The sequence below is a fragment of the Lutra lutra genome, chromosome 15 (assembly GCF_902655055.1).
Source record: "Lutra lutra chromosome 15, mLutLut1.2, whole genome shotgun sequence".
NCBI lineage: Eukaryota > Metazoa > Chordata > Mammalia > Carnivora > Mustelidae > Lutra > Lutra lutra.
In genome coordinates this window covers 10,051,844-10,073,730 of record NC_062292.1, presented here as the reverse complement: position 1 = coordinate 10,073,730, position 21,887 = coordinate 10,051,844, and the positions used below count along the sequence as shown (strand labels likewise).

The window sequence follows — 21,887 nt, the reverse complement described above, 5'->3', positions numbered from 1 at the left end:
AGAGGCAGGCAGAGGGGGGGGGGAAGCAGGCTCCCCACTGAGCAGAGAGCCCAATGTGGGGCTTGATCCCAGGACCCTGGGATCATGACCTGAGCCGAAGGCAGAGGCTTTAACCCACTGAGCCACCCAGGCGCCCCTTAAGTCCTCAATTGATGAGGGCGACCAATAAGAGATTTCAGAGAAGAGGAGATCACTGAGAGCCTAGACAGAGATGAGGTAAAGGGTGAACAGAACCCAGCAGTGGAGAGAGAACATTCTAGCACAGGAATGAGCAATGGCGTCCTAAGGGACGGGAACCAACTGGCCCCACTGTGGAGGGTCATCGTGTGAAGTCATGGGATCCACAGGCAACTTCCTTCAGAGGCTCACCTCGGAAACTCTAGCATTAGGAGGGCTCCTTCTTGGGGTTGCTGCTTCCCTGCTCTTTCCAATTCAGCGTTAAACAAGGAAGTGTCACCAAGGTTTCATGAGCTTCTGAGTTTGAACCCGTTATCTCTTAAATAGCCTCCCGAACCCCACAGAGTGTCAGGCAGCAGGAGGCTATAAGCTACCAGAAGGTTAAAAAAACATGTTTTGCTCCTCACCATACCCCAGCACCTCTGAAAAAGAGAGAGAGAGAGAGAGAGAGAGAGAGAGAGAGAGAGAGACTCTTGCGCATGCTCAGTAGATGCTTAAGGACCCTGCACAGGACAGGTGTCAGTGGGGGCCCAGGGCTAAGAGCGTGAGAGGGGCCAGAGTCACCTCCCCTCAAGTCTGGCTCTCATTAAGTTATAAATAAGGATCACAGGACTTAAATGCACACAAAGCACCTGGCACAGGCCTGCGGTGCGCCTCAGTCACAATCCAATACAAACAACACGATGCTCCTACTACTAAGGTAGTAACATTCTTGCGTAGCACTCCAGGTCCTCCCTCTCACTCTGCTACTAGTCTCCGGCAGGTGGCCAGCGCATTTCTGAATTGGGCAAGACTTCACCTATGGAGTTGCCATAGCTTTTCCATAATCCGTTCCCTTTCGGCTCCTTCCTTCTGGGGTGCTTTCTATTTTAAAATAAATTTCCAAGCATTTGTTACACAATTTTCAAACAGGTATAAACCTGGAGAGACTAAAACAGGGACCCCCCACTCCCCCGTCAGGTGCCAATCACCCAACCTTGGTAATTACCAGTGGGAGACCAGTCTCACTCCATCTGTATTAAATCTACCTTCTCCCACCAGCTCAACGAGATCATTTGGAAACAAATTTCAGGTGTCAGATAATTTCATCCACAGACACTTTAGTACTGTATCTTTAAAATATAGAGTTCTAACAGAGCCATATCTGGTCATTTTACTACCTCTAAAATTGTTAGCGATGATTCCTTAATATCATCCAAAAGCCAACAAGCATAAAAATTTCTTTGATTTCCTCACATAGTATTTTCTTATAGTTTTTTTTTTTTAATTTTTAAAGCCAGGATCCAAACAAGATCCAGATGTTGCATTTATCTGCTGCTTCTCCAATCTCTTCAAATCTGTAGGTTTCCCAGCCCATTCTTTTCCCCTCAAATAAACCAATTGTTGGAGAAACAGAATAATTTGTCCTGCAGTGCCTTACATTCTAATGATATCACATTTCCCATGATGTCATTTAATATGCTCCTTTGAGCCCCGGAACTTCTTGTTGTACCAGAAGCAAGGAAGCTCTCAAAGATCTTCAAGGTGCAATGCTCAGGTGGCTCAGTGAGTTAAGCGTCTGTCTTCCGCTCAGGTCATGATCCCAGCATCCTGGGATCGAGTCCTGCATCAGGCTCCTTGTTCAGAGGGGAGGCTGCTTCTCCCTCTGCCTGCCACTCCCCTTGCTTGTCTATTCTCTGACAAATAAATAAATAAAATTAAAAAAAAAAAGACTTTTGGGGTTGTGTCAGAAGGACACAGGAGCACTGGCCAAAGGGGGGTATTTTAAGAATCAAATAATTATAGAAAGAACTTGCAGTATATCGAGATACATCAAGTACGATAATATCCACAGGTTCCTAGCAATGCTCCAAAAATAGATTCATTGCTCACCTCTGAAGGATGTTAAGGAAGCAACTGTCTCTGAGTAAATAAAGAATCAAGCATTTATCCCACCTTTCCTGTATGAGTTGCATCTCAGCGTCATCAAATAATCAATGAGAAGAGATCCAGCTAATAAGTGAAGGAGGAATGATACAATTCAAATATTGGCATTTTTGCAACCACTACTGAATACAGGAAGAAATGATTATCCCATCTGAAAAAAAAAAAAAAGCAATGATTATCTTTTCTGGGGGGAGCTTCATAATGAACCCATCAGGTTGGCGGTATCTGTCAAAGGTGCTGTCATCACACAAAAAGAGAAGCCACCGAGTATTCTGGGTCCTCCATGTGACACAGTAGGTAATGTGCAGCCTATGAAGTATTTATGCCAAAAAATCGAAATGGAATCTGATCCAGCTTCCTGTGGAACTACAAGTTGGAAGGTAGTTTGCGCTCTTCATATCCATCCTTTTCTTCCAAAAGGAGGAAATGCTAAAGGAAAGGCCACCCCAAATCACTAGGCCTACGTGAAAACCTCCTAACGGGGGGGCAGGGTGAAGAGGGAGATCCCTAAAACGATAAAACAATTACTGAGAACCGCTCTGCGCAGACCAAGTGAAAATTGCCGAGCAGGTAGGCCCTTAGCCTTCCGGACGTGCATGGAGTATCTCTGCCCTAAATCTGTAAGATGCACTTGCAGTCACACAGGCCATGCCTTTAAAATAAATTGTTGCTGTGTTCAAAAAAAACGGTGTTACCGAGGCGAGCCGGCATGGGACAGAAGAATCATGGGTCCAGAATCCCTGTTGGAGGCAGACCCCGGAAGCGCGGGTTTGTTCAGCTGCTGGCGGGTGCGTGCGGTGTGGACCAGTGTGGAGGTGGATTTGCACGGGTGTGGACGCAGATGTGCATGGGTATTGGACACAGGTGTGTGGGTGGGGCGCTGGGGGGTGCGGGTGTGGGCACGGGAGGATGCGGGTTGCGTGGGTGGGGCGTTGGCAAGTGCAGGTGTGGACGTGGGTGAGCGCAAGTGTGGATACTGGTGTGCGCGTGTGCATGTGCGGGCGCAGGTGTGCGCAGGTGTGCAGCGGCAGCTGCTGGAGCGGCCCGCAGGCGGAGTGATTGTCAGGTGGGCTCCTGGCCGTCAGTGGGGTGCCGCGGTGCGCTTCCCAGGGAGGGCTGGGCATGCGTGCGCTGCTCGCCTCCTTATTTCTTTCATGCTGTTCATACTGATAAGCCTAGATCCTAAAACCAGGGCACCATAGGCTCCCTCCCATTCTCCAGTACCAAAATCTATATTCCAAGGGCATGCAGATTCAAATATCATTTTAACAAGTAACTTAATAAAAAACAAAACAAAATAAAAATAATAATAATAATAATAAAACAAAAACACAGATAACTTAATTATACATACTTTGAAAACCACAACTCTCCAACATTACCAGCCAGCCGGCAGTTCCTAACATTTTGCACATTTAATTGGAGCTGTTTAGTACTCCACTTTCTACTTAAGAACACTGAAGCTTATCTTTTTTATTTATGTCAAAGATCACATGAAAACACACACAATACAAGGAATTAAATTATGATACAAAAATAACCCCTGGGTTCTCACACCAGAGAGACCATAAAAGGTTTTAAAGTACAGAAAGATGTCAGAGTCCACTGATTCTTTCATTTATTTTCATTTTCAGATGCACACAATAAAGAGCCAAATTATATTTTACAAATAATTTTGAAAAAAAATTCTTTGATCCCAAAGAAAGGAAGTCACATCTTTCCCCGCTCTCCTAAATCCTGCCACAATCTGGCAAATCAGTAAGAGCCAAGAGGGATCCTGGCGTTTTTTAATTTTGATTCTCTTTGCCATTTTCATGGAAATACGGTCCGTGTAATTTCCTCTTCCCCCCCCCAAAGATTTTATTTATTTGACAGAGAGAGAGAGAAATCACAAGTAGGCAGAGAGGCAGGCAGAAAGAGATGGGGGAGGAAGCAGGCTCCCTGCGGAGCAGAGAGCCCGACTTGGGGCTCTATCCCAGGACCCTGAGATCATGACTTGAGCCGAAGGCAGAGGCTTTAACCCACTGAGCCACCCAGGTGCCCCATGTAATTTCCTCTTAATGGTGATGTTTAGCCTAGGTTCTGTGAATTCATTTTTTTTTCTTTCTCCTTTTTTTTTTCTTTTCTTTCTTTTAGGTAGCATGGGAGATGCATTGGGACAGAGTCTGAGCATGTTTGACTTGGATGGGTTGAATCCAAGGGCAGTTCTCTTGCTTGGGATGAAAAGTAAAAGAAAAGTAAAAGATTAGTCCCTGGTTTACCATCAGCTCAGGGTGGAGTAATTATTCAAGGCCTGACATTTAATACACTTGTGATCACAGATATTGCCCCCAAAAGCTTTTCCAACAAAGCAGGAACCAAAAAACCTTACAGTCTAACTTTCATTCACAAAAGTGAGGGAGCTGGGAGGTGAAAATGAAACACAGCCTCATGGGACACTATCAGGTGTCCCTCTGACACGAGGAGAAACACAGCAAAGCAGAGAGAATCATCTATATAATAAGTAGGGGCTCACATAGTGCCTGGCACTTCCGAATGCAAAGTGAAAGTCAAGTGAAGAGTTGTTCAAGGTAAGTTATTGTACCCAACCCTGTGGGATACAACCACATGGGAATATGGTCTATGCTACAGTCTCTAGGCAAAGAATAAACTGGGATGGAGGGAAAGGTAAGAGAAATTTTTTCATATGTTATAGCTGCATATTTTTTTTCCTGCTGAGATGCCTTACCCCTTATTTCTCTTTTATAAAATAGTGTACTAGGATTTGGGGGAGGGAAGGGAAAATATGGTCATCATATATAGCAGCGGTCCTCCCCCCCCAGCTCTTGTCTTTTACCACTTTGTTAGTGGTGCTTGCACCAAAATATTATTAATTCCTTGAACCCACTAATTATCTTGTCATTGAATTTGTTTTGACAACTGCAAGGAGATACGCCTGGGGCTCTGCGTCCAACCAATATCATATTGTTAAAATGTCAAATGTATATTCCAAAAGCAACCATTGCTAAGGAGTTCTGTTGAAAAGATAGAAATGATCATCGGTCATGGATCATCCTTGTCATGACACCAGTATGCTGGATATGATTTCCCCTTTCTCCAGAGCATCAGGAAGGCTGGTAGCTGCTCAAGGTCATGGCCATCCCCTATTCTTTGCTTCTGATGTCCTAGTCCACTGCCAGGACTACAGGATGTGCTCTGAGGGTGTTTGCTAGATGCATAAAAGGGTTCATGACTCAACTTAATTCAGTTTTGTTATGATCAGTGGGCACTGGTGAGAAATTAGGGAGCACAACTAAAAGGAACACTTTTAAAATTTCAGTTCGGCAGAGGCTGTGGGAGGAGAGGAAGGTCCTACCTGGGGAAAAAAACAAACAAACAAAAAAAAACTTGTTCTGAAAAATAAATACAAAGAGAACTAAAACCTTAAGTAGAGAAATGAGATTCTGTGCTTGATTTAATGTGGCATCCTTGGGCACCTGGGGGGCTCAGTTGGTTAGGCAACCGGCTTCCACTCAGGTCATGATCCTGCTGTCCCGGGACCAAGTCCCATATCGGGCTTCCAGCTCCATGGGGAGTCTGCTTCTCCCTCTGACCTTCTCCCTCTCATGCTCTCTCTCTCCCACTTTCTCTCTCTCTCTCTCAAATAAATAAATACAATCTTTTTAAAAAATAAAAAAATAAAAAATAAATTCTTAATGCGGCAACCTTGTCCGCAATAAACCGGTGATCTTACGGAGACCTAGGACATTAACTGATCATGTGTAAGTTGAAAGAAAAATAAGAATAATGATTACCTTAGAGTCCCTTAAAATAATTTCTTTTTAATTACATATAAGTAAACACTTATCATGCTGAATTAATTCATTTTATAATAAACTAGTCTTAATATATACGAGTGCAGGACATTATTCTATGCTTGATGATTAAGCAGAAAGTTTTTCTTGTTTATGACAGAGAGCTTGGAGTACTGTAATACGCTAGTAATACTGTAGTAACACTAGTAATACTGCTAGCAATACTGTAATAGGCTAGGTTGAATTCTTTGACATGCAAATAAGTCATCAACTTTTAGAGCTGGAAGCCATCTTGTAAATTTCATGCTCCAGCATCTTCACTTTATCAAAGAAGAAAATGAGACCCAGCAGGGAAGGAGGACATTCACCTTAACAAACAGAAGGTGATCAGAGGGCCCTAGCCAGGAACTCCAGCTCCTGTCCTGGTCCTGGGCCCAGAGCCTACATTAATTATCCCATATTTCTCTCAGTGGGGTTTTTAAAAATTTCCTCCCTTTTTATAAAATACAGGGGTGCCTGGGTGGCTCAGTCAGTTAAGTCTCTGCCTTCAGCTCAGGTCATGGTCTCAGGGTCCTGGGATCAACCCCTGTCAGGCTCTAAGCTCAGCAGGGAGTCTGCTTCCCCCTCTCTCTGCCTATTTGTGATCTCTCTCTCTCTGTCAAATAAATAAATAAAATCTTTTAAAAAAACCTTTTAAAATACAAATTTTAGAGAATTTCTGAGTAATAAAAGTAATAGCTACAGAATGTCCTCAGATTCAGAGAAGCATCTTAGACACTAGGTGCGAAATGAGGGTCCCTGATTACCAAAGAGATTTCATTTTTTGAGACAAATCCATAAAGGAAGAAAAACATAAAAGGGACTGTGTCAAACTTGCTCGGGTGAAGCCTCTTTGTTAGAATTATGTGCACCAACATAAAACGACCCAACTCTTTAGTCAAATCAAGATGTTGCTCAAGGGCGTGGAACAGTCATTTCCAAACTTTTATTCTTAGAATCTTGCCCGGAGGGGCGCCTGGGTGGCTCAGTGGGTTAAGCTGCTGCCTTCGGCTCAGGTCATGATCCCAGATCCTGGGTTCGAGCCCCGCATCGGGCTTTCTGCTCAGCAGGGAGCCTGCTTCCTCCTCTCTCTCTGCCTGCCTCTCTGCTTACTTGTGATTTCTCTCTGTCAAATGAATAAATAAAATCTTTAAAAAAAAAAAAAAAAAAGAATCTTGCCCGGAACCCCACGATGGGTAACAGTTAAAAGTAGAGCTGCCAAGGCTTGAAGTTGAAAAAGAGAGTTCCAGCAGCTCCGCCTCCTCTACCGCCCATACTGGGGCCTCTGCGGCAGGGGCACGGTTGAAACATCCACAATTTAAAGGAAATTTCTAGAAGCAGCGGTCAGCATTCAGCCCCAATGGCGGCCGCGGAGTGCCTGGTGGCCAGGAGGTTTCGGCCACTGGCTGAGTCATGGCAGTGTGACAGGTGAGCTAACTCCACTCTGTGAGGATAAGTGTAAGTAATACACTCCTCTTCCCTTTTTGTCCACGCTCGGTATGTCTTGCTTGCTCTTTTACTCTTCGTGGCAGGTGTGGAGCCCACTGAAAACGCAGCCCGCCAGCATCCGTCCCCACGCCTGCTTCGGTGGCTCTGCGGTACAACTCCTCAGTCTGTGCTTGTAACCAGCACATCAAGCCAACTGTGAACCCCTCCTGGGAAACTCTGCTTGGAAGCATCCAAGGAAATTCCTTCCGCGTAGCACTTCCATGGGATAACTATTCTCCTGAATTTAGCTTGTCACCATATGAATTTAAAAGGGGCTGCCCATATTCAGGTCCTGATGATTATGCAAATTATCATTACTAAGTAATAAATCCAACATCATGTATTAAGTTGGGATGGATCTAAAAGCTTTTGACCAAAATGAGATGGCGGGGGCCTTAAGGAAAGTGCTTTTGTAAGCAGGAGCTCAAACAATTACCATGTTGGAAAACCACTAGTAAAGAAAAAATATAAGGAATCTTCTTTACAGTGATACAATTTTTCTGTCTGAAATCAACAACAAACATCATACCTAGTGGTAAGTCCTTTAGACATTCGTTTAAAAAATCTAAAACAACTGTAGACAGTGTGTACCCTCTCCATATTGTTCAGTGTTGTTCTGGTAGGTATTTTTGCATTTGGGATTTTTTAAAAAAAGATTTACCTATATCTTTTTTTTTTAAAGATTTTATTTATTTGACAGAGAGAGATCACAAGTAGGCAGAGAGAGAGGGGGAAGCAGGTTCCCTGCTGAGCAGAGAGACTGATGTGGGGCTCGATCCTAGGACCCTGAGATCATGACCAGAGCCGAAGGCAGAGGCTTAACCCAATGAGCCACCCAAGCACCCTGATTTACCTGTATCTTTTAAAGAGTGAGAGAGAGAGAGAGAGCACAAGCAGCAGGTGTAGAGAGAGAGAGAGGGAGAGAGAGAATCTCGAGCAGACTCCACACCAAGCATGGAGCCTGATGCGGGACTTGATCTCACGACCCTGAGATCATAAGCGAAGCTGAAACCATGAGTCAGATGCCCAACCAACTATGCCATCCAGACGCTCCTGTTCTGTAGTTCTAACTAAAGAGAGAATGAAACATTGAGTTCAATTACTGGAAAAGAACAGATTAAATCATCCCCTCTCTCTTGCAGTTCCTATGTCTATGTAGTTAGAAACTCCAAGAGAATCAAAAGAAATGCTATTAGAAAGAATTAGAGAAATTCAGTAAAGTGACTGGTTATAAAATCAATATTAAAAAATAGCTTTCCTATAAGTCAGTTACAAAATACAATGTGAAAATGTCCAATTAAAAATAGCAGCAATGGGGGCGCCTGGGTGGCTCAGTGGGTTAAGCCGCTGCCTTCGGCTCAGGTCATGATCTCAGGGTCCTGGGATCGAGTCCCACATCGGGCTCTCTGCTCAGCAGGAAGCCTGCTTCCCTCTCTCTCTCTCTCTCTCTGCCTGCCTCTCCGTCTACTTGTGATCTCTCTCTGTCAAATAAATAAATAAAATCTTTAAAAAAAAAAAAATAGCAGCAATGGCCACAGTCGCCAAACTGTGCAAAGAACCAAGATTCCCTTCAACGGAGAATGGAAAAAGAAGATATGGTCCATATATACAATGGAGTATGACGCCTCCATTACAAAGGATGAATACCCAACTTTTGTATCAACATGGACGGGACTGGAGGAGATTATGCTGAGTGAAGTAAGTCAAGCAGAGAGAGTCAGTTATCATGGTTTCGCTTATTTGTGGAGCATAAGGAATAACATGAAGGACATGGGGAGATGGAGAGGAGAAGTGAGTTGGAGGAAATCAGAGGGGGAGACGAACCATGAAAGACTGTGGACTCTGAGAAACTAACTGAGGGTATTGGAGGGGAGGGGAGTGGGGGTTTGGGTGAGCCTGGTTGTGGGTATTAAGGAGGGCATGGATCACATGGAGCACTGGGTGTGGTGCATAAACAATGAATTCTGGAACACTGAAAAGAAATTAAAAAAATAAAAATTTTTTCGAAGTTGCTTAAAAAGAATAGCAACCAAAGAGTGTAAAAATCTCTAGTTATAAACAAAACAAGAAATGTTAAGGAACCTTTACGAAAAAACCGGGAAGTCTCTCCTGGAGCACTGGAAGGGAGACTCGTATAAATGGAGATGCATGTCCTGTCCCCCAAAGGAAAGATGTAATATTAAAACTCTGTCAGTTCTTCCCAAATTAATGTATACATTTAACTCAGTCTCAACCAAAAAATCCAAAAGAATTTCATTAGAAATTTTTAATTTCTAAATTAGAAAATCAACCAAGTGATTCCAAAATTAATGTGGAGTAAATACAGGGCAATATCCAAACGTAATAATTACATTTAGCAAATGTCTCTTTTAAGGAACTTTGATATTTACTCCTTTTCTCTTCCTAAGATTGTAAAGTTGAGTAAGATGGTTTCCAGTTAACTTCCATTCTGTGGTCAGGAAACTGAGGCACAGAAAGGCTGACTTATAAGAGGCCACCTCCCCTGCATCCTCCTGTGATTGTCATGCTCACTCCGCTGACCAGTGCTCTCTACAATATTAGAATTCTTTCCCTGGCCCTCTTCAATTTTTTCTTTTTATTTCATACAATTTTTGATTCGGAACCTGAATCTTCCCCGGAAATACCAAGGTCCCATCCAAGCGCCATGCTTGCATCCCTTCTGATCCCCCACAGCTCTGATCCCCATTTCTCGGATAGTGGTTACTTATGTCCCTGTCACTGTCATTTCCTGGTCCCTCATGCTGCAACCTGCTCTTATAGTCCCCTGCAGACCCACCGCTGTTCCCCCCTATCATGTTGTCCTCAATCCAGAGGAAAGCACAGCTTTCCCATCAGAAGTTACTAGGGCAAGAATTCTGTGTGCTTTCCCTGTATTTGGTCACCTCCGTTCCCTCACCTTGTCACCATGAAACCCTAACTCGCTGTAATATCCAAATCTCTCTTTATCCCCAAAGACCTTGGTAATCACCAAGAAAAATGGCCTATCTTCACACAGCAAAGCTTTAAACAACACCGTGGTACCAAAAACACTAAATATTCTTGGTGGGTTTGAACTGTGTCAGCTCGTATATATTTTAATGACAATAACAATAATAATAAAGTACTCACTGTGTACCAGGCATTGCCCTCCAATCTCTTCCCACGCACTAGCTCATGTAACCCCAGCAACCCTGTCACTCATTGAGCATCCCCATATGACAGAGATCAGGGAACGGAGGGTATAAATGACTTGCTTTGAATAAAAAGCAAACCAACGAGAACAACCATAGCAAAACAATCGCCAAAAGACAAAGCTGCCATATATTTTTCTCACGCGCAGGTTAAAATCGGAGCGGCTAGTACCAACTACAGCGCACATTTAAAGGCCGGAAGTTGCAGATTACATCGCTTCTTCAGACCCGTCACTCAAAGTACTGGGCTAATTTTGTAAACACCCATCACGGGAAACGAAGAAAAATACACCTGTGGATTATGTGGGACAAGGGTCACCCACCCAGGAGTAGGAAAATTCCCCCAAATTACCTTCCAAGTATGTAAAAACCAATATAAGAAGCTCGTTGGGCTTCTTTTTCTCTCATAGGGAACGATCGTCGCACGAAATTCAGAGTGGAGGCCTCTGTTCCCACTTCATGCAAGTGGGTGCTGTCTGAAGTCTTCCTGCCTCACCGTGGATTGAATTCCCACGCGGAGGGAGCTGCTGGGGCTTCACCCTAGTGATCAACGCAGCCATGTTCCTATTTTCCATTTATTAAGCGATATGTGCCTTGTGTGTCCTTGCTGTTCAGTAATACCTTCCTGCCCGGATGGATGGAAGGACGAATGGACAATCTCATTCTTCATGGTGCTCCTCCTGATCTGGGCAAAGGTCCATCATCAGGGTACACAGGAGGACTGGTATCTGAGTGCAAGGACGGTGACCTAATTCAGTGACTGTAACGGGAAGTGTAGCATTGGAGATGGTCATATGAACAAGGAGAAAGGACAAGGCCATTATCAGTTTCCACAAATTTGGGAGTTTGGTTGACTCCTGTTCCTTGCATTTGCCTCTCTCCCCTCCCCACCACCCTGCTTCCCCCATGCTCAGCTCAGCTGTGGTAATGCAGCTCTTGTCCTTCTGGAATTACCCCGCTGTTCCTGATTGATTGTTTCTGACTGATATCAAAAATTTCATTTAAGGGGCGCCTGGGTGGCTTGGTGGGTTAAAGCCTCTGTCTTCGGCTCAGGTCATGATCCCAGGGTCCTGAGATCAAGCCCCCCATTGAGGTTTCTGCTCAGTGGTGAGCCTGCTTCCCCCTCACTCTCTTTGCCTGTCTTTCCCCTTACTTGTGATCTCTCTCTGTCAAATAAATAAGTAGAATCTTAAAAAAAAAAAAGTTCATTGAAGTCATAGCAGAGCAAAGTAATTCCTGACGCACTGATGTTAGAGCTTCACAACTTTCACCACGTGTAAGCCAAATGAAGATCCAGGCGGGAATCTTTCATAATATCTTTCCTTGGAAGTTTCTTCTAAAAAGTGCAGCATGGGACACCTCGGTGGCTCAGTCGGTTAAGTGTCTGACTCTTGCTTTTGGCTTGAGTCATGTTCTCAGGGTCATAGATCGAGCCCCACGTTGGGTTCTATGCTCAGCAGGGAGTCTGATTGAGGATTCTCTGTCTCCCTCTGCTTCTGCCCCTGTCCCTGCTCGTGTGCTTGTTCTCTCTCTCAAATAAATAAAATAAAATAAAATAAAATAAAATAAAATAAAAAGTGCGTCGTAAAATGGCAATGGGCAGACAGACGTCCTTTCCATGTATGATGTATGAGCGTCATCTTCGTTCACTTTCCTTGTGAATGTATTAAATGCCACTGAATTGTATACTTTAAAATGGTGAATTTGATGTGAGGTGAATTTCACCTCAGAAGAAAATAATTCACCTCACATAAATCTCCCCATTTTAATCATCTTACAGCACATTTACAAGGTTGTGCAATCACCACAACGATCTAATTTCAGAACAATTTCATCACCCCACCCAAAAAAAACCATCATATCCATTAAAAGCAGTGATTCCCCATTCCGCCTCGCCCAGCCCATGGCAATCGCAGATCTATGTTTTGTCTCTACAGATTTGCCTCTTCTGAACACTTCATAAAGATGGAATCCCAATATGTAGCCTTTTTTCTCTGGCTTTTTTCACTGGGCATCATGTTGTAGTACGTGTCAGTGCTTCCTTCTTTTTTAAATTTTTCCATGAAAAGGCTTTTATTCATTCATTCAGTATTCATTCATTCAAACACTGTTCGCATTGATGAGGTCCCTACGTCTCCTCGAGCTTAGATTTTAGCGGGGAAAGGCAGACAAGGAACAAATCGGTCGGCACTGAGCCTCTGTACATAGCTGAACCCGAATGTCCCCAGAGAAGGCGATTACACGGCTTGTTTACACGAAGTGATCATGAGAGGGAACTCTGAGAAAATGACATTTAAGATGAGCTCCAGATGATTCGATGGAGCCAGTCAAGCCAAGACTGGAAGAGAAAGTATTTCAAACAGAAGACACCCACAGTACAAATTACCCTGGAGTGTTTTAAGCACAGACAAAAGGACAAGTGTGCCTGAGCATCTAGTGGACAAAGGAACACCTAGGAGAAGAGGTCCCAAGAGGCAGGTAGGAGCCAGATTGTTTCGTGCTCGGTAAACTTGGATGAGGAGCTCAGATTTCACCTTAAGTGTGAGGAGAAGCACTAGAAGAGTCTTCATGACACGGTTTGCCATTTGGGGACCGGACTGTAGGAGAGCAAAGTCCTGCTTTCCTTTTCATGGCCGAATAATATTCCACTGTATGCATTTACCGATTAACCGCATTCTGTTTATCCATTCATCTGGTGATATACGCCAGAGTTGCTTCTACTCTCTGGCTGTTATGTTCATGCTGTTATCAACATTCATGTACTGATTCTGGGTGAATGTACGTCTTCAGTTCTCTTTAGTCCATACCCACGAGTTAAATTACTGGGTCATGTGGCAACTCTGGGTTCAACCGTTTGAGGGAGTGCCACACCATTTCCCACGGCAGTGGGTCCATTCTGCATTCCCACAAGCAGTGTGTGAGGTTTCTGATTTCTCCAAATCCTTGCCAACCCCTATTATCCACCCCTTCCCCCATTTATTTTCATTACGGCCATCTTAGCAGCTGTGAAGTGGTACCTCACGCATCATCTGATGGATGCTTCCTGGGCACCTACAACACCATGGGTGTGTGAAGACACAGACACTCAAGTTCAGTGAAAGAGACAAATATTAAGTTATTGCTACTGATTGGTTAATTACAATGGACACAAAGTGCCATGACAAGGGACAGCAAGGTGTTACCAGACTATAACAGATCTGCCTAGACAGTGGGGACAGGGAAACATTTAAACTGAAGTTTCAAGAAGCTGTAGGTGTTTTCAAGACAATAAGAAGGGGGAAAGGAGAGGAGAAAAGTGTGTTCCAGGTGGTGGGAACAGCAAGTGTAAAGCTGTGAGGTAGCAGAAGTCCAACCTGACTGAACAGTGGCGGTGGGGTGAAGAGAGAAGTGGAACGGGGCTGGTGAGACCTGCAGGCATCAAGTCATACAGGGCTGGTAGACCATGTCCATGATTAAGGACTTGGGGCTTTACCTTAAGAGAAAGGGCATGACACTTAAAAAAAAAAAAAAAGTGTGTGTGTCTTTTTGATGAGTGAGACATGGTGAAGGGTCTTCTTTTCCCCATGTACTTTTTGGGAAGTTTGTCCAGCTTGGGTTACATGGTCTCACTCCCTCAAGCAGTTTATTAGATCAGACATATCTCACTCCAGATTTCTAGTAGGTCCTTTTTTTTAATTTTTTTTTTTTATTTGACAGAGAGAGATCACAAGTAGACGGAGAGGAAGGCAGAGAGAGAGAGAGAGAGGGAAGCAGGCTCCCCGCCGAGCAGAGAGCCCGATGTGGGACTCGATCCCAGGACCCTGAGATCATGACCTGAGCCGAAGGCAGCGGCTTAACCCACTGAGCCACCCAGGCGCCCTCTAGTAGGTCCTTTTTTATCTGATTGATTTTACAGTCTGAAATGGCTACAGCAAGTATTAGCTTTTAATCCTCAAAGAGAGCAAGTATTTCCCCCCTAGGAACAGTTAAGAGAACACTTGCACAGAACCAAATGGGTTTGGAGATCCAGAGAAGATGTGTAGATGGATAACCCCAAAATGAAGGTTTGAATATCCTCCTGTAACAGACTTCAGGGGAACACAACCTCTTCTTTTCTCCTTTGACTTTGTGACCTGACTAATGTCCTGTCTCAGCCGAAGGTTAACGAAGTTCGTTTTGTAAGATGAAAAGCCGACGTTCTTACATGTTTCTTCAGGAACTCCTAGGTCTTCATACCTAGTCTGTCTTCTCCCTACCAAACATTTCAGGTGACCCAATGCTTACAAGAGGTAAATGACCAGATGGAAAATGCTTTTGAGATTTTCTGGTGACGTCTGGGTTTCCCTTTAGACCAGTGATTTTGAATCAGGGTGATTTTTTTCCCATCAGGGGACATTAGGCAACAGTCTGTCGTTTTGATTGTCACAGCTTAAGGAGGGGGTCCTACCAGCATCTAGGAGGTAGAGGCCAGCGATGGTACTAAACATCCTACAATACGCAGGACAGTCCCCTCATCTTGTCCAAAATGTCAGTTGTGCCAAGGTTGAGAACGCTGTCATCAGAATGAGCTAGTGATCTTCCAGCCATGGAAAGGTGCCATTTTCTCCACCTGCCCTTTTAAATGTATCCTTTTCACCGACCTAGAAGACGTTGTGCTAAGTGAAATAAGTCAAACAGAGAAAGACAAATACCGTATGATTTCACTTGTTTGTGGAATCTGAAAAATACCCACAAGTGAACAAACGAAGCAAATCAGAAACAGACTCATAGATACGGAGAACAAACTGGTGGTTGCTAGAAGGGAGGGGGTGAGGGGGTGGGTGAAATCAGTGAAGGGGGTCAAAAGGTACAGACTGCTAGCTGTAAAATAAATAGGTCAAGGGGATATAAAGTACAGCACGGGGAATAGAGCCAATAATATTGTAATAACTTTGTATGGTAACAGACGGTAATTAGACTTAACAGTGGTGACCATTTCCTAACATATATAAATGTCAAATCACTAAGTTGTACACCTGAAACTACTCTAATGCTGCAGGTCAACTCTACTTCAATTAAAAGAAATTAAAAATTAAAAATATCCTTTGACATAGAAATATAATAAGTAAGAAATATAATAACAACAATGTATTATAAGGAGTCCATCAACATCATGTTCCAGAAAAGGCAAAATGGTGGGGACAGCAGTGAGAGCAGTGGCGGCCATGGGTTGGAGGGGAGGAATGAATAGGCAGAGCACAGAGGAATGTTGGGGCCGTGAAAATACTCTGCATGATACTATAGTAATGGATACATGTCCTGATACATTTATCCAAACTCCAAGTACAACAAGAGGGTGAACCTGAATATTCACTGTGGACTTGGGGTGATAATGATGTGTCAGTGTCTGTTCTTTGGTGGTAACAAATGTACCCCCTGGTGGGATATGCTGATAGTGGGGGAGCTTGTGTCTGAGCAGAGGCACGGGGCAGAGAGGAACTCCCTGTACTTGCTGCTGAGTTGTTTGTGAACCTGAAACTGCACTAAAAAATAAAGTTCAGGGGTGCCTGGGTGGCTTAGTCCTTAGGTGGTTGCCTTAGGCTCAGGTCATGGTCCCAGAGTCCTGGGATTGGGCCCTGCATTGGGCTCCCTCCTCCATGGGAAGCCTGCTTCTCCCTTTCCCACTCTCCCTGATTGTGTTCCCTCTCTCGTTGTCTCTGTCTCTCTGTCAAATGAATAAATTAAAAAAATCTTAAAAAAATATAAAATAAAAATTAAAAAATAAAAAATAAAGTTCATCTTTGGGGTGCCTGGGTAACTCAGTAGGTTAAGCCATCAAATCTTGATTTTGCTATGGTCATGATCTCAGGGTCCTGGGATGTCAGTGCTCAGCAGGGAGACTGCTTGGGGATTCTCTGCCCCCCCTCCCCCTCTGCTCCTCCCTACTACTCCCCTGCACTTACAAGCCCCCTCTCTCAAATAAATAAATAAAATCTTTAAAAAAAATTAAAGTTCATCTTTAAAAAGCTAATTGGAAAAACAAAACAACAGTTAAGAGCCTTGGTGAATTTTCTACTCTGACATGTTATTTAAGAAAAGATTTTTAGGGGCACCTGGGTGGCTCAGTGGTTAAGCCGCTGCCTTCGGCTCAGGTCATGATCTCAGGGTCCTGGGATCGAGCCCCGCATCGGGCTCTCTGCTCTGCGGGGAGCCTGCTTCCTCCCCTCTCTCTGCCTGCTTGTGATCTCTCTCTCTCTGTCAAATAAATAAATAAAATCTTAAAAAAAAAAAAAGAAAAGATTTTTATTTTTTTTTAAGATTTTATTTATTTATTTGAGAGAGAGAGCACAAGTGGGGGAAGGCAGAGGGGGAGGGATAAGCCCACTCCTCCATGCTGGGCACTGAGCCAGACTCAGGGCTCGATCCCAGGACCCTGAGATCATGACCTGAGCTGAAGTCAGATGCTTAACCAACCGGGCCACTCAGGTGCCCCAAGAGAAAAGGAGATTTTTAAAATGTGCAGCTACTATTATAATTAAATCTATCTTTCCCTGTAAGTTCTGGAAGGTGTGTCCTTACGAAAGGCAAGATTCCACAGTCAAGGCCTGGGTAGGACAGCAGTCCCCATGGTGTGGCTGATGGAACTCTTTCTGCAGGACGTTAATAAGCCTTACTCGAAGAAAAGTGTCTGGGAAACGCTGGGTTAAAAAGAGTTAAAGCATCTACTGTGAGGTTTTTGTTGTTATTTTTCCTTTCATGAGGAACCCCTTGGGACCTTCCAGATTCTGATGTTCGTTGTGAATCCCTCAGGGGGTTTTCTGTAGGCTGCATTTCCCAAATTTCTATGACCCTAGAACGCTTTTTGTAAGGAACCATCTCAAGGGACTATTTTGGACACTAACAAAGAAGATCCTGGACAAGCATTCAGTTTGGTTAACACCCTGGTCTTCCTGGCTCAGGCTTTGCCCCTGCCACCATATTTGTGGGCCCTTTGCGTGCTTGTCCGGGTCACTGCTCTCATCAGTCCAACACGATCATCCCCATTCCCCCGACAACCAGCGTGCCGTGCTCACTCGAGGGTGTCCACAACAGAGGGACGGCCCATTCTCAACCATGAAGCTAAAGAAGCCTCCCTCCCTGGCCTCCTGGCCTCTCGGCCCCAAGCCCCAAGCTTGCCAGCCTTACCTCATGAGCCCTGAGCACGTCTGGCGGCTTCTGGGAATGACAGGTGGGGAATTTCATCCTCTTCCCATGGCAGGGGAAATTCAAGTCCTTTTCATGGTGTTGGGTACATGTTCCAAGGCAGCTTCCCTGGACCTCCTCCTGACACCCCCTTCCCCTTGCCTACAGGACAGGGGAGTTCCTGTGTTTCCGAGAGTGGGTGCGCCTGTGCTATTCTGAGCCCTCCTTCCCCGCGGCCAGCAGAGCAGGTGTTTCTCATGGAACACGAGAAGCTGCCAGGATCCACGCTGCCTCCCCCTTCGTGCTCAACACTTGCGTCTCGGCTGTCCGCTCTTGCCAGGACTGGAGGTTTTTTTCTCGATCCTGTTTCTCCCATTGTGTGAAAAGATGAGACAATCTGTCAGGCAGATCCACGACTTTCTGTCTTGAGAGGGGACGAAGGAGAGTTCGGGTCTTTGTTTTCTTAATGTTTCCAGCGGAATATCCAGTCACCTCCCTTGGAAGTATTTCCCCCCGAAGACGAGGAGATGCTTGAAGTGGCGGTCTGCAGTGTTCCACTCCACCCGACGCTTAGGAATGACTGTAGGTCTGGCACTGTGCTGGGTGCTGGGTGCACAGGATCCGTGAGAGACAGTTTGCACCTGAAGGCTGAACCAGGAAGGAAAAGAGCAACTTCAGAAGAGGGAGAAGGTGCTGAGAAGGATCTGCACAGGGGACTGGGAGCTGCAGGGAGGAGGCACCCCCTGGAGCCCTGGGTGGGCCCCACAGGGAGCATTGACCCTGAGCTGAGTCCAGAGCTCAGACTTTGCCCAGAGCTCCCAGCGGGATGCATTTCCTTCAGGTTAGAAATTACTATTGTTCTCTGCAACTTGTTTTGAATAGCACACGTAATTGGGGGCCTTTTCCTTTATTTTCATCAATTATTTCAACAATTAATTTACAAAGATCACTTTGGATACTTGAAAGTTATTCTTTTTTAAACTTTTCACCTGGCATTGTTTTAAGATTTTATGTATTCATTTGACAGCTGCTGCCTTGGGCCTGATCCCAGGACGTTGGATCATGACCTGAACCCCAGGCAGACACTTAACTGACTGAGGTCCCTAGATGCCCCTTAAATTGGCATTTAAAAGGCTGGTTATTTGATTACACTCTAAGTTTCATGCCCTTGAGTTTCGTTTAAGAATTTCATTTTTGGGGGGACCTGGGTGGCTCAGTGGGTAAGCCTCTGCCTTTGGCTCAGGTCATGATTTCAGGGTCCTGGGATCGAGCCTTGCATCGGGCTCTCTGCTCAGCGGGGAGCCTGCTTCCGCCTTTCTCTCTGCACGCTGCTCTGCCTACTTCTGCTCTCTCTCTGTCAAATAAATAAGATATTTAAAAAAAAAAAAAGAATTTCATTTTTGTCCCTTTATAGCTATGATGGTTTAATTGCTTTGAATTTTTAACTATTATAAAATTATATTTTGGGCTATAGGACCTGAAAACAACATCCCAATAAAGGTAGCAAATCTTCTTATTGAAAACAAAACAACAACAACAAAAAAATCAACAAACAAAGATTTTTAGGATCATGGCTAGATGGATGGCTGCAGTTGCTCAAATGCTCATTTTGGCAAAAGCCATGAGAGGGAGAAACCTATGATAATAAATCACATTTGTTTGATACCTTAGAGTTTCTTTGCAAGGCACTTTTGCATGTTTTGCTCTGCTTAGTACCGGCTAAGCAAGTAATCATCTCTGCTGTTTCCTGAAGCTTTACTAAATGACAGAAAAATGAAGCTATAGGGTCAGAGAGAGCAGAAGAGAATGTAACAGTGGAGGAGAGGTAATAATGCATTTTGTGAATAGGGAAATCAGATGAAGCATGGTGGCTCACATAAAAAGGGAGAAGCAACCAAAAACCCAGAAATAAACGCACAATTATATGGTCAATTAATCTTCGACAAAGGAGGATGAATTTCCAATGGGAGAAAGACAGTCTTCTCAACAAATGGTGTTGGGAAAACTGGACAGCCACATGCAAAAGGATAAAACTAGACCACTTTCCTCCACCATATACAAAAATAAACTCAAATGGATTAAAGACCTGAAACCATAAAAATCCTGAAAGAGAGCACAGGCAGGGATGTCTCTGGCATGGGCTGTAGCAACATTTTTCTAGATTTGCCTCTTGAGGCAAGGGAAATAAAGCAAAAATAAACTATTCAGACTACCCCCCAAAAGTTTCTGCACAGTGAAGGAAATAATCGACAAAATTAAAGGTAATCTATTGAGTGGGAGAAGATATTTGCAAACAACATATCAGATAAAGGGTTAGTATCCAAAATATATAAAGAACTGATACAAGGATGCCTGAGTGGCTCAGCTGGTTAAGTGTCTGACTTTTGATTTCAGCTCAGGTCATGATCTTGGGGTCATGAGATCGAGCTCTGTGTTGGGCTTTGTGCTGAACCTGCTTGAGATTCTCTGTCTCCCTCTGCCCCTCTCCAGCAATGCTCTCTCTATTAAAAAAATAATAATAAAAGAAAGAAAAAAAGAACTGATACAATTCAATACCCAAAAAACTATTCAATTAAAAAATAGGCATCAGATGGGGCACCTGGCTGGCTCAGATCTAAGGGTTGTGGGTTCAGGCCCCATGATAGGTATAGAGAATGCTTAAAAATAAAATCTTTACAAAAATTGGACACAGACAAACATTTTTCCAAAGAAGGCATTCAGATGGTCAACAGACACATGAAGAGATGCTCAACATCATTCATCATCAGGGAAATGCAAATCAAAACTACGATGAGATACCACCTCACACCAGTCAGAAGGGCTAAAATCAACAACACAAGAAAAAAGTGTTGCTGAGGATACAGAGAAGAGGGAACCCTCCTGCACTGTTGGTGGGAATGCAAGCTGGTGTAGCCACTGTGGAAAACAGTACGATGTTCCTCAAAAATTAAAAATAGAGCTACCCTATGACCCAGCAGTTGCACTAATAGGTATTTGCCACCAAAATACAAAAACATTAATTCAAGGGGACACATGCATCCCTGTGTGTATAACAGCATCATCTACAATAGCCAAGCTATGGAAACAGTCCAAGTGTCCATTGGCTAGTGAATGGATAAAGAAAATGTTTTTTAAAAAAAAAAGGAAAAAGAAAATGTGGTATATTGAGGTAAAATGGCAGGCTCGTGGTGAGCAGCTGTCAGGAATGAAAATAGATATACCCTGAAGAAGATTTTAAAATCAGTTTCTCTTCAAATCATCTTCTTTCATACCACCTGAAAAGCATCTTGATTCGCCATGGCGTTAGCAGCAGTAAAGTGGGTGATATCAAACAGAACTATCTGGAAACATTTATTTCCAATTCAAAACGGAGCTTTATATTGTGTTTGTCATAAATCTACATATTCTCCTCTACCAGATGACTATAATTGCAAAGTAGAGCTTGCTTTACCTCTGATGGCAGGACAATAGTGTGCTACCACGCTTCTGTGGACATTCCATAGGAGCATACACAACCTATTCCTCAGCCAGATCCTCTGCGTGATAATGAAGAAACACATGACCAAGTGCTGAAAACCAGATTAGAAGAAAAAAATGAGCACTTTGAGCAAGGACCCATGATAGAACAACTTAGCAAAATGTTCTTTACTACTAAGCACTGTTGATATCCTCGTTGACAGCATCATAGATGTTGTAGGAAACTGGATCCTCCAAAAGACAGATGATACTGAGGTTTTCAGGAATCAAAAAGATGTTATCTTGTGTCTCATTTGCCATTTGAGAAAATGCATTGAGTATATTCACTAATATGTTATATAGCAAAATAATAAAATGTGTTCATGTAAAAAAAAGTGGTATAATATATGTGGTGAAATATTACTCAGCCATAAAAAAGAATGAAATCCTGTCATTTGCAATGTTGTGGCTAGAGCTAGAGAGTACTATGCTAAGTGAAATAAGTCAGAGAAAGACAAATACCGTACGATCTAACTCACATGTGAAATTTGAGAAACAAAACAAGCAAACAAAGGGAAAAAAAGACACAAACTAAAACCAAACTCTTAACTGTAAAGAACACACTGCTGGTCAGTGGGGCAGGGGAGAGGGACAGATGGATGGGGAAATAAAAGAA

At 43.8% G+C, this 21,887-nt stretch overlaps 1 long non-coding RNA gene and 1 pseudogene across 1 annotated transcript; one reads left to right on the top strand and one right to left on the bottom strand.

Annotated features, from left to right (window-relative positions):
• Positions 1–14,521: 14,521 nt before the first annotated feature.
• LOC125086369 (uncharacterized) lies at positions 14,522–18,459 on the bottom strand. The gene is made up of 2 exons (XR_007123165.1): positions 17,759–18,459; positions 14,522–15,249 (listed from the first exon to the last, which is right to left on the bottom strand). It is a non-coding gene; the product is annotated as an uncharacterized LOC125086369 (long non-coding RNA).
• A 2,445-nt stretch (positions 18,460–20,904) lies between these two features.
• LOC125086368 (39S ribosomal protein L42, mitochondrial-like) lies at positions 20,905–21,495 on the top strand (annotated as a pseudogene).
• Positions 21,496–21,887: the final 392 nt, after the last annotated feature.